The following is a 14256-nucleotide window of genomic DNA, read 5'->3' on the forward strand; positions in this document are numbered from 1 at the left end:
CAAAATACAAAAATAAACTCACCAAACAATAAATTTATATTTATTATATTTTTTATGAGAGAAAATACTTTTATTAAAATGAATTGAAGTATAAGCAATATTGCTACTACATTGAAACTTTTTTACATAAAGTTATTGCATTAGAATTGATATGACACTATTACCAATAAATATAGTTCAGATATAAAATCCTTTTTATAGTAGTATAGGTTATTGTAATATAGGAAATGATGGAATATCTGATTATTAAAGTTGATGATAAATAATATTAATATAATATTGTGAACAATTCGATTAATTAAGAAGTAATTGCTATTTTGCTAGTAATAAGGCTTGAATATTTTTTTTTGCATGTTGTTTTTTGGGGAAAATATATTTTTGTTTTTATTTTTTTGGATGAATTAGGTATCCATCTAAATGGATATACCTATGAATATCTATTTGATATAAAATACTAACCATTTGATTATATCCACTTAAATCTATTAGTTCTAACATATGGATTTAGATGAATTTAATTTGGATGAATTTAATTTGGATGAATTTTGGATTATATAATTTTGTCACCTTTAAGTAATACCAATAAACTATGAATGATATACTAATTGTATAAACACTTTATTCTAACAATGCATAAATATTAAACTTTTTTTAATAAATTGTAAAAATTTGTATTCTCTACTTAATTTGTTTATCCTCAAATTAATTATACATAAAATTATTTAAAATAGTTTCTCCACCTATGATTCAAATGTATGATAAAAGACACTTATTTTGTCTTCTTAATTGCCCTCAATTTGTTTGTTTAATGATTTTTATAATGCGTTAAATTACATTATTTTTTTGGTAGATAAAAAATAGGGTAAATATTTACATTTTTTTTTTGGTAGATAAAAAATATTTACATTATTAATGCACACTCACTAAACTCATAATTATTTATTAATGTAAAATCTTATTATATGTTACACAATCTTTATCTTTATATATAGGATAACTAACCTTCATAATTTTGTGTGAATGTATACATCCTTCCATTTTCTTTTAGGCTAAAATATCTCTCTATCTAAAACTCAACTTTTTCTTTCACTTTTTGCCACAAATTCCCATTCTAAATTTCACAACCTATGAACTGTTTTTTTTTTTAAATACCTACTTTGCTACTTCAAAAGAGTAGTCTCTTCTCTAGTGGATCACCCATTTTCTCCTAAATCCATTTTGGTCCTTTATATTGTTCTTGGATCAACTTGGTCTTGACCCATGAACTTTTCGTAAACCCATAAACAGTTTTGTGAATCATTTTAGTTTTATCTTGTAGTTTATTAAAAATATCAATAAGTTACTAGAGCCGGTAGACAAAAACTAAAGAGAACTTGAACCTTTTATAAACGAGCCTCTAGAAAGCTAGTTTTCAAAAAGCAATGTAATTAATGTTTAGAAAATGAATAAAGTTTTTATTAATTCATCTATCAATTTTATACTTCAAAATATTTAAAATTACATTAGTTATGTTTAATTAAAAAGACATGTTATTATTTTTTGTCTTGGTAATTCAAAAGCTAGTTTCATGGGCCAATTTTAGTTTAACAATCTACCTATAGAACTGGAAGTTTTCACCTATCTTTACAATTATAAACTTTCATCTAGTTTCACAACTATAAAGTCACGAATATGCACCTCATTTTGATAATATTGTTTATGCCTTGAGTTGTTGCAACTAGGAACTGTTCAGCGAGCAATATTTGAGTACTAAATTCACAGATGTTCACATAATATTTGAGTAATAAATTCAGAAGGTGGGAAAATTATTCAGTGTGATTTATCTTTCATGAATCACAAAGCTACACATATCTGAGGTGGCTACTAAGAAGCCATACTCTATTTCAGATAAGTTTTCCTTCACACGAGGTTTCTTACGGCCTAAAAGAGATGACCAATTGACCAATTATATAGTGTATTATTACATTGTTAGTATAAAAATTTATACATAATCAATATATTATCTATTATTTATTTGTACTATTTATACTTAACAATAAATAATAATTAAATATAAACAGAGAATAATACAATAATAATATTAAAAACTTGAATACATACAATTTTCTGTCTGTATTTGTAACTTTAAATTTGATATATACATCAAATATTGAAATAAATGGATGAATTTAATCTCAGTAAGAAGTTATTTTGAATTAGAATTTTTAATAATGTATCTTCTCATATCAGGGGATAACTTATCTCCTATAGTCAGTAAAAATGTGACATGTGTGTTATTTTGTTTATTTTTAAAAATATTTTTATAGAAAATGATGAAACGTGACACAGGTCATGATTTCATTGGCAGGAGGAGATAACTTATCTCCTTATATCAAGAGATACTCCATTTCCAACTTACAAATATTCTCAAGAATCATGTACTATTTTTTGTTTTCTCTAGGCACCTTTCTTTTAAGGAAAATATATATTTTTCCTAATTAATTTTCTTATAAATTCTCATACATGACATATATCATAAAATAGCATTTTATTTATTAATAATTGGTTTATAATTGAAATAGTTTTTTTTTGTAAGCAAGAATATTTATATAATGATTTAATAGAATAATTACTTCTTAATGGATGTAACTGATATATCAATCTATAGCGTTAGTGTACTAGTTATTAATTTCAATCCAATTACATGGCATTCTAGTCCACTCACAATTGAAGAAAAGACACATTTTCTTATCTTCACAATGTGCAGCTTTATGCTATTAAAGTTCCAACAAGGTTCTGTTCTGTTTTCAGAAAGCAAGTTCCAACGAGGCTGTCACCAAATCAAATATCTGAATATTAAATACTACCATATCATTATTCATCTTAAATGTATTTAATGTTATTCCGACTTTATTCATAGGTAATAATATTGAACCAGATTTTCTTTTAATGTATATACTCAATTTTTCATTTCCCTATTTTAAAAATCATTTATATTATATCATTTTTCTCCAATTTACATTATGATATGTTGTTGGGAATCTTTTCATTGAAAAACTAATTTTATTAATAATAAAAAATGTAGACGAAAAGAAAAACATAGGTAAAATAATTAGGAATGATTTACCGATCAATATTTTATCAAACAAAATATAATTTATGATAGAGTATTATAATATTATTTAATTCATATAGTTAATTTCAACTAATAAAATTAAGATTTGATTTTATTATAATAAAATATAGAGAAATTTGTACTCAAAAAATAGAGAAATTAAAAATAATCTACAGTCTTTTCATTCTCCTAATTAAAATAGTGGTCATGTTATTGGAAAAAAAATCATTTATTTAATTAAACTATTTTTTTAGAATTTTTCTCTTCATACTACCTGTTAATACGTAATAGTTGTATACAAATTTTCTTAGACAAATCTTCATTCATATATCATTGTTGAGAAAATCTTCAGTTATTATCAAAATATTTCTTTCAGTTTTAAACGCAAAATAATTAAAATTATTCATTGCATGTCTGTTAATTAAATAAAATGTTTCTTAACTACTTAAAATATAATATAGTAAATTTTAGAAAATAAATGTATTCATTTACATAGGAAAATTCAATATTTTTTTCAAACCCAATTTCATCATCAAGTTTGAATTTTGTGGTATGATAAAATTATAGAATATTATTGACAATTAGAGTATATTCATTATTTAACAACAAGCGCTTAACAATTAACGTAAAATTATTCTAGTTTAACCAAAGATTTTAAGTTGTAGTGCTAGTATTTAGGAATACAGTTGCATTTGATAAAGAGTGTTTTATCCCTAATAGATGCTTTACCTGACGCAAGCTGGACTGTTTTCCCCGGTTGGTGGATGCTTGTGTTATAAAACAAATTATTTATTATTTACTTGGTTGCAGATTATTCGTGTTCCTCCTTATTAATACCAAAACCAACTTTTCATCTTAAAATAGTCATTTACTCTCCACTTTTCATTTTTCTATTCATTTCCTACCTCCTTCGATTGTAATGCTTATCTACTGTTAGTTTAAATCTTCATATATAATTACTATATTATCAACTATTCATTTCAATTATTTTTTTTAAAATTAATTATAATAAAAATATGAATGATAAATAATGCAACAACGTATACATTTTTTCCTCTTCCACCTTGTTAATAACAAAACCAACTTTTAATCTTTTACACAAATCATACATACATGACTTATCATTTTCCAATTCAGTTTTATATCATATTTTTCTTCAATTTATAATGAATATAATATCCATACACTATTAATATAAAAATTATATACAACTAATGCATCATTTATCATTAATTTATTTACATTAAAAATATATAAAACTTTGAGTATTATGTAATTTGACCAATATAACAATCCTATGATTTGGGGATGCACCATTCTCATCCCTACCCTATCCCGAAATTGGCCTATGTGAAAATTCTAGTCCTGGAGGCCATTCAGAAAAAGGAAAAATAAAGTAGAAAATTAAGGTCAGGAGTTATGATTTTATCACAACAATAACCAACCACCTTCTTGATAAGGTTGGGGTTGTAGTTCCAGGAATTACAAAGGGATTCTTATGGAAGAAAGATTCCGAGATTATGTATTGAATTTGAGAGAAAGAGATTACAAGAAAGTATAGAATTCTGGAAAAAATGTAGTGAGTATAAAAAACAATTATAGTTGTTATTTATAGCTAACTATTATAACTGCCAACTAACAAAGTTTCTAAAAAAGGAAACATTACAAATAGCATCTAACTACCCTATGATAAAATACTCCTTATCAATATCCCCCTTAAGCGAATCCTTGTCCCCAAGGATTGAAAAATGGAAATCTCTTCTTCAAATCAAAATAAAATTCCCAAGTAGCATCTTCCTTCAATTAGTGCTTCCATTTCACCAACACCTTAGTGACTGTTTGCCCCCTTCTTTTCACTATCATCTTGTCTAAGATAGACTCTGGTTCTCTATCAGCATTACTGTTCTCAAATGAAGTAGGAAGATGGATCGAGGTCACCATTGTGCCCACATGTTTTTTGAGCTGAGCCACATGGAACACGAGATGGATTTTGGAGTTGGCAAGAAGATTCAAAGCATATGCCACCATGGCAACCTTGCTAACAATGGCATAAGGTCCAAAAAACTTTGTTGCAAGCTTAGCATTGCTTCTATTAGCAATAGAAATCTACCTGTAAGGGTGTAACTTAACATAAACCAAATCTCCTACAAAAAATTGTCTATCAGATCCATGTTTATCTCCAATTTGCTTCATCATCTCTTGTGCCATTTTCAAATGAAACTTTAAGAGCCTCAACATCTCATCTCTTCTACTAAAGCTTTTATCCACTAGTTCAACCTTGGATTCACCAGGAAATAAGGCAAATAAGCAAGTGGTGGCTGGCCATAAAGTATCTCATAAGGTGTTGCTTTAATGGCTGTATGGAAAATGGTGTTATACCACCATTCAACTAAGGACAACCATTTAAACCATTATTGTGGAGTATCAGAACACATACACCTAAATATGTCTCCAGACACATATTAACCACCTTAGATTGGCCATTAGTTTGAGGATGATAGGCATAAGAAAGTTGGAGATGAACCCCCTACAAAGCAAACAAGTCCTGCCAAATTTTGTTGATGGATATGGGATCTCTATCACTATTGATGGAATTAGGATAACAATGTAGTTTAAAGACATTATCTAGAAATGCTTGGGCCACACTTTTAGCAGTGTAGGGATGAGATAAGGCTATGAAGTGAGCAGCCTTACTAAGCATGTCCACAACTATAAAAATAATATGCTTCCCATAAGATATAGACAATCTCTCAATAAAATCCATAGTGATATGCTGCCATACATGGTCTAGAATAGGCAATGGTTGAAGCAAACCTGGTGAGGCAGTAGTTTCATATTTATACCTCTGGCAAGTTGGACATTTGAGAATGAAGTTCTTCACATCCTTGTTCAACCATTTTCAATAAACCACATACTTTACTCTCTAAAATGTTGCATTTCTACCATAATAGCCTCATGTTGCAGTATTATGCAACCACTACAAGATATCATCTATAAGTTGTTGGTCCTTGCCAATGACCAACTTACCTTTCCTTCTAAGCTCACCATAGGCCCAACTGTAATGTCTATGGGCAGCTAGATCATTTTGAAGTTGGGTCATCAATCTGGTTAATCCTTCATCGACATTCCAGGATTGCTTGATCCTCTCTACTAGTGCAGAATCAACTTGATGAACCATCAAAGCATTGCAAGTCTCCATTCTAGAAAGAACAACATATGCTATATTTTCCTTCCTTTGCTTGTACTCAATTACAAAATCAAACTCCATCAACTTAACCAATCATTTTTGTTGAAAAGTAGTAGCCATCCTTTGATCAAACATGTATTTCAGACTGTTATGATTAGTCTTAATAACAAAGTGTGTATTTAGCAAGTAATGCCTCCACTTTTGGACATCAAACACTATTTCCATTAGCTCTTTCTCATAAGTAGATAATGATTGTTGTTGAATACTTAAGGCTCGATTAACATATGTTATTAGATGATGGTCTTGCATCAACACAGCCCCCAAACCAGTCCCTAAAGCATCCACCTCAACTACAAATGGCCTAGAAAAATCAAGCATAGCAAGAATTGGTGTTTTGACCAATAAATTTTTAAGCTGCACAAAAGCATTCTTTGCTTTAGGTGTCCAATAGAAATTATCTTTCTTGAACATCTCAGTTAGTGGCTCTGCTACTCTACCATAACCTTTCACAAACCTTCTGTAGTAGCCTACAAGACCCAAAAAACCTCTGAACTATTTCAAAGTATTAGGTAATGGCCAATCCTTTACAGTAGTAACCTTAGCAGGGTCAGTTGAGAGATCCTCTTTAGAAAGAAAGTGGCCCAAATACTCTACTCTCTCAATTCCAAAGTAACACTTGGACATTTTTGCAAACAAGTAGTTCTCTTCCATTATCAACAAAACTCTTCTAAGGTGTTCTAGATGCTCATCCAATGTCTTACTATAGATTAGAATATCATCAGAAAAGACAAGTAAGAATTTTATGAGGAACTTACTGAAAACTGCATTCATAAGTCCTTGAAATGTGGCTGGTGCATTTGTCAATCAAAATGACATCACCAAGTATTCATAGTTCCCACCATGATTCATGAAAGTTGTCTTGTGTATATCAGATGGATCAATTCTTACTTGATGGTAACCAAATATGAAATCCAGTTTAGAGAAAACTGTTGACCCATGTAATTCATCCATGAGATCTTCTACTAAAGGTATAGGGAATCTGTCCTTCACGGTTCCTTTATTTAATTCCCTACAATCAACACATAACCTCCAAGGATCATCCTTTTTGCCCACCAACACCACTAGACTAGTATAAGAACTGCCACTATTCTGAATTATACCATATTTTAACATGTCTTGTACCAAATTGTCAATGATATCTTTTTGGTGTTGAGCATACCTGTATGGCCTTTTATTCACTGGATTACTTCCCTAGAGTAGTGGTATTTGATGATTGTGTCACTCTAATAGAGGGTAATTGAGTAGGTTCTTCAAAGACTTCAGCAAATCTATCTAGGACCTGAGCAATTTCAATTAGAAGTGGAGGCTGTTCTGCATGAGTGATGAGAGACTACAACAACCCTCCTTATATAGTGCAGACATGCAACATAGATAAGTGAACTCCTTCAGACCAAATTCTCTCCAATTGCTGGTTCTTAATGGTTTTGATTCCACTGGTAGAAGACCCTATAAGAACATGCCTCTTCCCTTGAACCTTGAAGTCCATAGTTAACCTGTCAAAATTCCATGTAATGTCTCCTAGAGTTACTAACCACTCTATTCCCAACACCACATCACAACATCCTAAGGGAATGAACATCAATCTTATGTAAAAGTGGTATGGTGAATGGTCCAAGAAAAATTTCTCACAGTTGCTGAAATCTACAACTTGCTGCCATCAGCCATAATGACCATTTATGGATCTAATTCTTCAATTTTGCAGCCAATTGTCTTTGCTCTTTGAATGTCCAAGAAATTATGGGTGCTTCCACTATCTATAGGAATATCCAATGGTTTTTTGTGAAAGTGGCCTGTAATCCTCATGGTTTTGAAATTAGTCATTCCTGTTAGAGCATTGACAAATATTTGTGGTTCACCATAATCTTTGTTCTCTGTCTTTGGTTCGCCATACAGGTCTTCATATTCACACTGGTCCTCTATCTCCATTATAACACCGTGTTTTTCCGAGCACGTTTAATTAAGTAATTAGTTGTTAATGAATTAATTATAGAAATTAATCAGTAATGTTTTAGGCTAAACCTCAGTTGATTTTTAGTCTTGTATTATAATATTCTTAATTTTCCTATTTTTTTCAAGATTTTTGGAGAATAAAAGTTTCTGAGACGATTTCGAGTCGTTTTATCGAGTTTTTGCCCAGATTTGAGTTCTGTAACTCGGAATCGAATTCCGATTTTTCCGTTGGCTTCGAAATATTATTTCGAGTCAAAATAGATACCAAGTTTGTCCGTAACTCATCTCTATATATTTTACTCATCGAAATTCAAGTTTCGACGTTTTGGGCAAAAAACCTAAACCGACAGATTGTATATTTCTGGACGAAGTCACCCGGTAATACTTGGGCATGACTTCAATTGTGAAATCACGTCGCATAAATCAAGTAGTTTTAATCACATTATGGGTCAATGGCTTGTCAAACAAGCAAAGTCAAAGCTTCCATAATCCCCTAAATCACTCACCAAATCTCCTTACTTCATCACCATTAGACATATCACCTAAGCTAGCCTAAAGTTAGATTGCCTCTCATTAATTTTCAGATTTGAGAGAAGGTGAGGCTCTCCTATAAATACCTCACCCCATCCTCTCATTTTTAAACTAATTCTCCTAAAGAAAGTTAATGTATTCTTTCTCTTTTTCTCTTCTCCATTTTTCTCCACATACACCATGAGAAAATCATGATATCTTAGTATGTTATTCATGAAGTTGAGTTTATGTTTGTTTTCTTTAAATATTTTGTAAGGCATGACTAAAGAGGATGATAATGAAATCATATGAACCTTTGTGTAGTTTTTGACTTATGTAAAACTTAAAATTTCTTACTTGTTCTTAGATGAAAAAACTATATCTTTGGACAATATTAGATGAGTTTATTTGCTTTATAAATATTGGAAATTATTGTTAGTATTTGAATGTGTTTAAAGGTGATGGTTTGAACATCAAATGAACATTTATTGTGTTTAAGAAAAGTTTATGTCTATTCTTGAAAGTTCAAAATGTTTATGAGTTTTTGTTGAAATTTTTTTATTTTTTAAAAGGTATTATGTGTAAAAGGTTGTTTAGCATATGTTATTCTTTGATTTCCAAGTTAAAGTAATTATTTGAAATAAAAGATGATTTATTAAAGTCTTGACTTCATAAACTTAAAGTGTTATGAAGTTTTGGGTAGTAAAGTAGTAAAAGTGTTAACTTATGATTTATAGTCCATGACTATGAAATCAACACCTACTAACCCTTGAGATTATCCAAAAAATTGGAGGTGTTGAGATTATCATGAAATTAGTTGTGTTTTCTTTAGTAGCATACTTTAAATGAGGAGATTGACCTAAAAAGCCTTGACTTTATAAACCTAAACTGTTATGAAGTCTTAGATAGAAAAATGATTTAAAATTGTTGATCTTGGTTAAGTTAGCTTACTTTAAAGTGGTAAGATTGACTTAAAAAGTCTTGATTTAAAAGTATTGATTTTGTTTAAGTTGGCTTACTTTAAAATGGTAAGTCTAGCTTAATAATCTTACTTAAAAATGTTAATCTTAATAAAAATGTTTTACTTGCAAAAGATAAGTTTTATGAATAGTTATCATTAACGGAAAAATATAATGAAGTGAAAATACATGTCTAGAAAAGTTCCGTCTAAGGAAAGACTTGGTATTTAAGTGTGTCTTTACGACCCACATCTCTTTCATGGGAACTAACCTAGTGGATATCCATAGATTATGACATAATTCCATTATAAGTTTTGTCAAAACTTTACTTTAGAAAATGTCGTTATGTTGTAAGACTTTCAATGATAAATGATGATTCAAGAAATACATAACCTTGAATCGGATGGATGATAGCGATTAAGTTCATTTTAGATGGGAAGTTTTATTTTCGCGTAAAATGTTATTTCGTAAGAATAATAATTATTAAAGTGACTTAATTAGAATTATTTTTATTTTGGCGTGATGAAGAGTTCGAGAGACCCGACGAATTAAGCTCACCTGGAATTGAGGAAACAATCTGCACGACACACTCAGGTGAAGGAGAAAACATTGTGACACAGTGGTGTCCGATTATGCTTCAGGACCTCCAAACTCCCTCACAAGTTTGGAGTTGTCTTGGGTATTAAAAAAGCTTGTACTTAATCAATTATCTGTTTTGTTTGGATTAAGTACATCAATATTTCTTATGCCGAATTATGTTAGGTTATATTTATGTATGAATATGCCATGATTATTCATGTTTAATATTGCTCGAATAACTGTTCTAAGAATTATATGTATGAGATAATTGTTTCAAGGGTTAAAAACATGTGTTATAAATGAGAAAGCTTTTCATTGAGAAAATAAATTTAACTAAGTTTCAGGCTTTTCTCGCTTGAGCGAGAAGTGTCCAGAGAAAATGAGTTTTCTTGCTTGGGCGAGACAGCTCTTGCCTGAGTTGAAATATGCATAAAGAAAACTGGTTGTTTTCTTGCTTAAGCGAGACAGCTCTCGCTTGAGCCACAGGTGCCTTATAAAAATGGTCATTCTCTCGCTTGAGCGAGAAGGCTCCATACAGACAAGACTTCTGAAGTCGTCTGAACGATAACTCTCACATGTACGAGAGTCTAATTGAATTTTTGCCATCAAGAATTCATTCACTTCTAATCATATTCAATAAAACCTAAAACACCTTTATTGGAGATAATATTCTTTCAATACATAAAGGTTGTAAAGATGAATAATTATATGAAATTCTTGGAAATGATACAAAGAAGAGTTTCCATATCTAAATTGATCTACGTAAAGAATTGCATGGTTAAGGACGAGGCCCGCAAGTGTTATATTATGCCCACATAGCGAGATCGTCTGACCGTAAGAGGCTTGGCTTGAGAGCCGTCCAGGATGATTGAGCGATGGTTCGTAGTGGTGTTGAGAAGTATTATATGCCCATGCAGCAAGATCATCTAACCGTAAGAGGCTTGACTTGAGAGCCGTCCAATGTGATTCAGCGATGGTTCGTAGTGGTGCTAAAGTTTATTCTATGTGGTTTAAATGTTAAGATCAGGTCCCACTAGAAGCATTCTCGATGTGAGATGTCTTAGGATGGTCAGATCGTTATAAAATATGGATTAAAAGATTTAATTTGCTAACTTTGGTTAGTGTGCATATTCATTGTGAATAATGAAGTAGTGGAGAGGAAATTTACGGGAGACGAACAAGCCCCGAGATGTTGAGATGGATGGCGATGGCGGTGATTTGTCAGTAAAGTCTTGAGGGAGATACTAGGTGAGACGAGTCCCGTATATTCCTGGATGAGGTATTCTGTTGAATCGGATAGTGCTCACAGCGGAAACTAGACGATCTCTGACAACCCCTCTTTGCAATAAGGATTGATGAGATGGATGCCCAGAAAGCGTTTGATACGACACCGTCCTGAAATGGACAGTTTCATTAGAATAGATCGATCATATATATATCGTTGCGAGGAATAAGATTTGGTGCGATCAAATCGGCTTGTTATGGGACCTGTATTCTCGGTTAATTCCGAATAGTTATTGGGAGGATAATGGTGTAAGGATGGTGGACATATGCATAGCATGCATACATGGTATTTGTCAATATTGACTCTAAAATCACAAGTTTTATACTTCATTCATCATTAATACATGTATGTATGATTATATGATATATGTGTACTTGTTCTTTGTCTTGGAGTGATATTCTATGTAATTTCATGATGTTAATGATAAGTTTTTCATTAGATGTTTTACTCCCTCCTTTTTTTCTGGTGTACTCGTATACATCCATGTTTAGATGGACAGATCAGCGATGATCAGGGGCTACCGCTTTACCATGTCCCTGGAGGGGGCATGGAGCATTGAAGGAAACATATACACCTACACTAGTCCCTGCGACCTGAAATTGGATCTCATATGTGATGGCTTTGTGTTGCAGCTCCTGGTACATTACGCATTTCGGGAAGCATCGTTCACCCTACCAGAGCGAAGGTCCATACTTGCTGGTCCATCCATACTAGCTGAGGCACGAGGTAGATCGGAGGTTCTCAGGACCTGGCCCTAACCGGGACTCTCATCTTCTGACTCAACACCAAGAGGGATGGAAGGGGCAGGTATGGCTACTTCATCGGGGCCTAGGGGGTACACCCGGACCCTTCGATGGATTGGGCAGAAGATGAGGTGGTGGAGGACGAGGACGATGACTGTGTAGAGTTAATTTGCATAAAGGATTCGGTGGAGGTTATAGAGATCTCTTCAGACTCAGAAATCGAGGAAGACCCGAGTGAGGTTTCCAGTGCACCACCGGTCTAGGAGCTCCTTTCTTTCTTTTGATAGGGAATCTATGTAGGGTACTTTTGTAATGCCAATGTCCCCGACATTATTTTATTTTTATTTGTATTTTTAGTCTTTGTTAGGGGCGAAGAATAGACTCCACCTTGTATTTTGTAAACCATGATGTACGTATTACACATTCAAGAATTGATTAATGAGAAGTATTCATAAAAGAATTGTGTTTCGTTCAATTACATTTTAAGTATTAAGAAATTATTTCTGCAAAGGTTTGAAAATGTGACGTCTTGAAAGAGAATAGATAAAATGGAAAAAAATGATTTGTAAGTTATATGTTACATAAAAGAAAAAAAATATTTTTACTCATTTGTCCAAGAGATTAAATATAGTAATTATGAAATGATTTCCGGGGCGTTACATCCATAACATGTAACTGAAGCTTCTCATGAGACAAGATATGTTGTGGAGTATAAGGGGCATCACAAAAATAACGTAGCCCATTGGACCTCTTTCATTCATATAGGATGGATTCAAGCTTCTACTCTATTGTCGCTTAGCCTTAACTGTTTTCAACTATGGTTCACTTATAAGAACATGCTTAGTAGAAATGATAGGTTTTGAGAGAGGAACAAGCTTACTTGATTTGGTAGGAAAATTTGTGAACGAATTGTGATTATTAACATATTCATACAGTTTGGCCAAAGCAAAAGCTTTTTTCATAGATTGTGATGGGAAGATTTTAACCATCATTTGGACATCTCGTTTCAAACCTCCTAAGAAACAACTACGAGTATATTCTTCTCATAGCTCCAATCTTGTGATAATAACATCAATTTCTTCATGGTAATGAACAACATAACCTTTTTTCCGCAAGTTCATAGGCTCCACCATGGGATCATCACAAACCTCCCCAAATCTTTCCACCAACATTTGGACATAATCCCCCCAACTTGGCCAAGAACTCCATAAGGACTTAACAAAGGCATGGTGCCACTATAGAGCTCTGCCTTCAAAATGAACCACTACCAATTTGACCTTGAATTCATCAGGTGTGCCATCAATTAAGTAGTATGTCTCACACTAGTAACTCCATTACTTCACATTATCACCATTAAAACGGAGAAAATCTATTCTTGATAAACGCGTACCACAAGAATAGTTTGAATTGTTCCTTCTTTCACCTGGATTGGTAGCCCTCAAACTTGTAGAATCCTCTTGTTCTTCCGTGTTGTTCTTAAGCGACTCCTCCATTATCAAGTTTAAAGAATCACTCAAAGATTTCTGGATTGAACCCGCCAACTCCATCATCTTAGATTCAATCTTTGCCGACATTCGACTTTCTAAACGATCTTTGACTTCACGTAAAGATGCTTGACTTCGAGTGGATTCTGCAATGGAAATGAGCTTTTGCCAAGGAAAAACCTAATCTGATACCAATTGTTAAGGTTGGAATTGTAGTTCTAGAAATTACAAAGAATTCGAAGAATGAAATTGAGTAAGAAGCAAAGATTCCCATGGAAGAATGGATTCCGATATTATGTATTGAATTTGAGAAAAAGATATTACAAGAAGGTTTAGAATTATGGAAAAAAAATGAAGTGAGTATCAAAAACGGTTATAGTTGCTATTTATAACTAATTATCATAA

Source organism: Lupinus angustifolius, unplaced genomic scaffold (genome assembly GCF_001865875.1).
Source record: "Lupinus angustifolius cultivar Tanjil unplaced genomic scaffold, LupAngTanjil_v1.0 Scaffold_79_66, whole genome shotgun sequence".
Taxonomy (NCBI): Eukaryota; Viridiplantae; Streptophyta; class Magnoliopsida; order Fabales; family Fabaceae; genus Lupinus; species Lupinus angustifolius.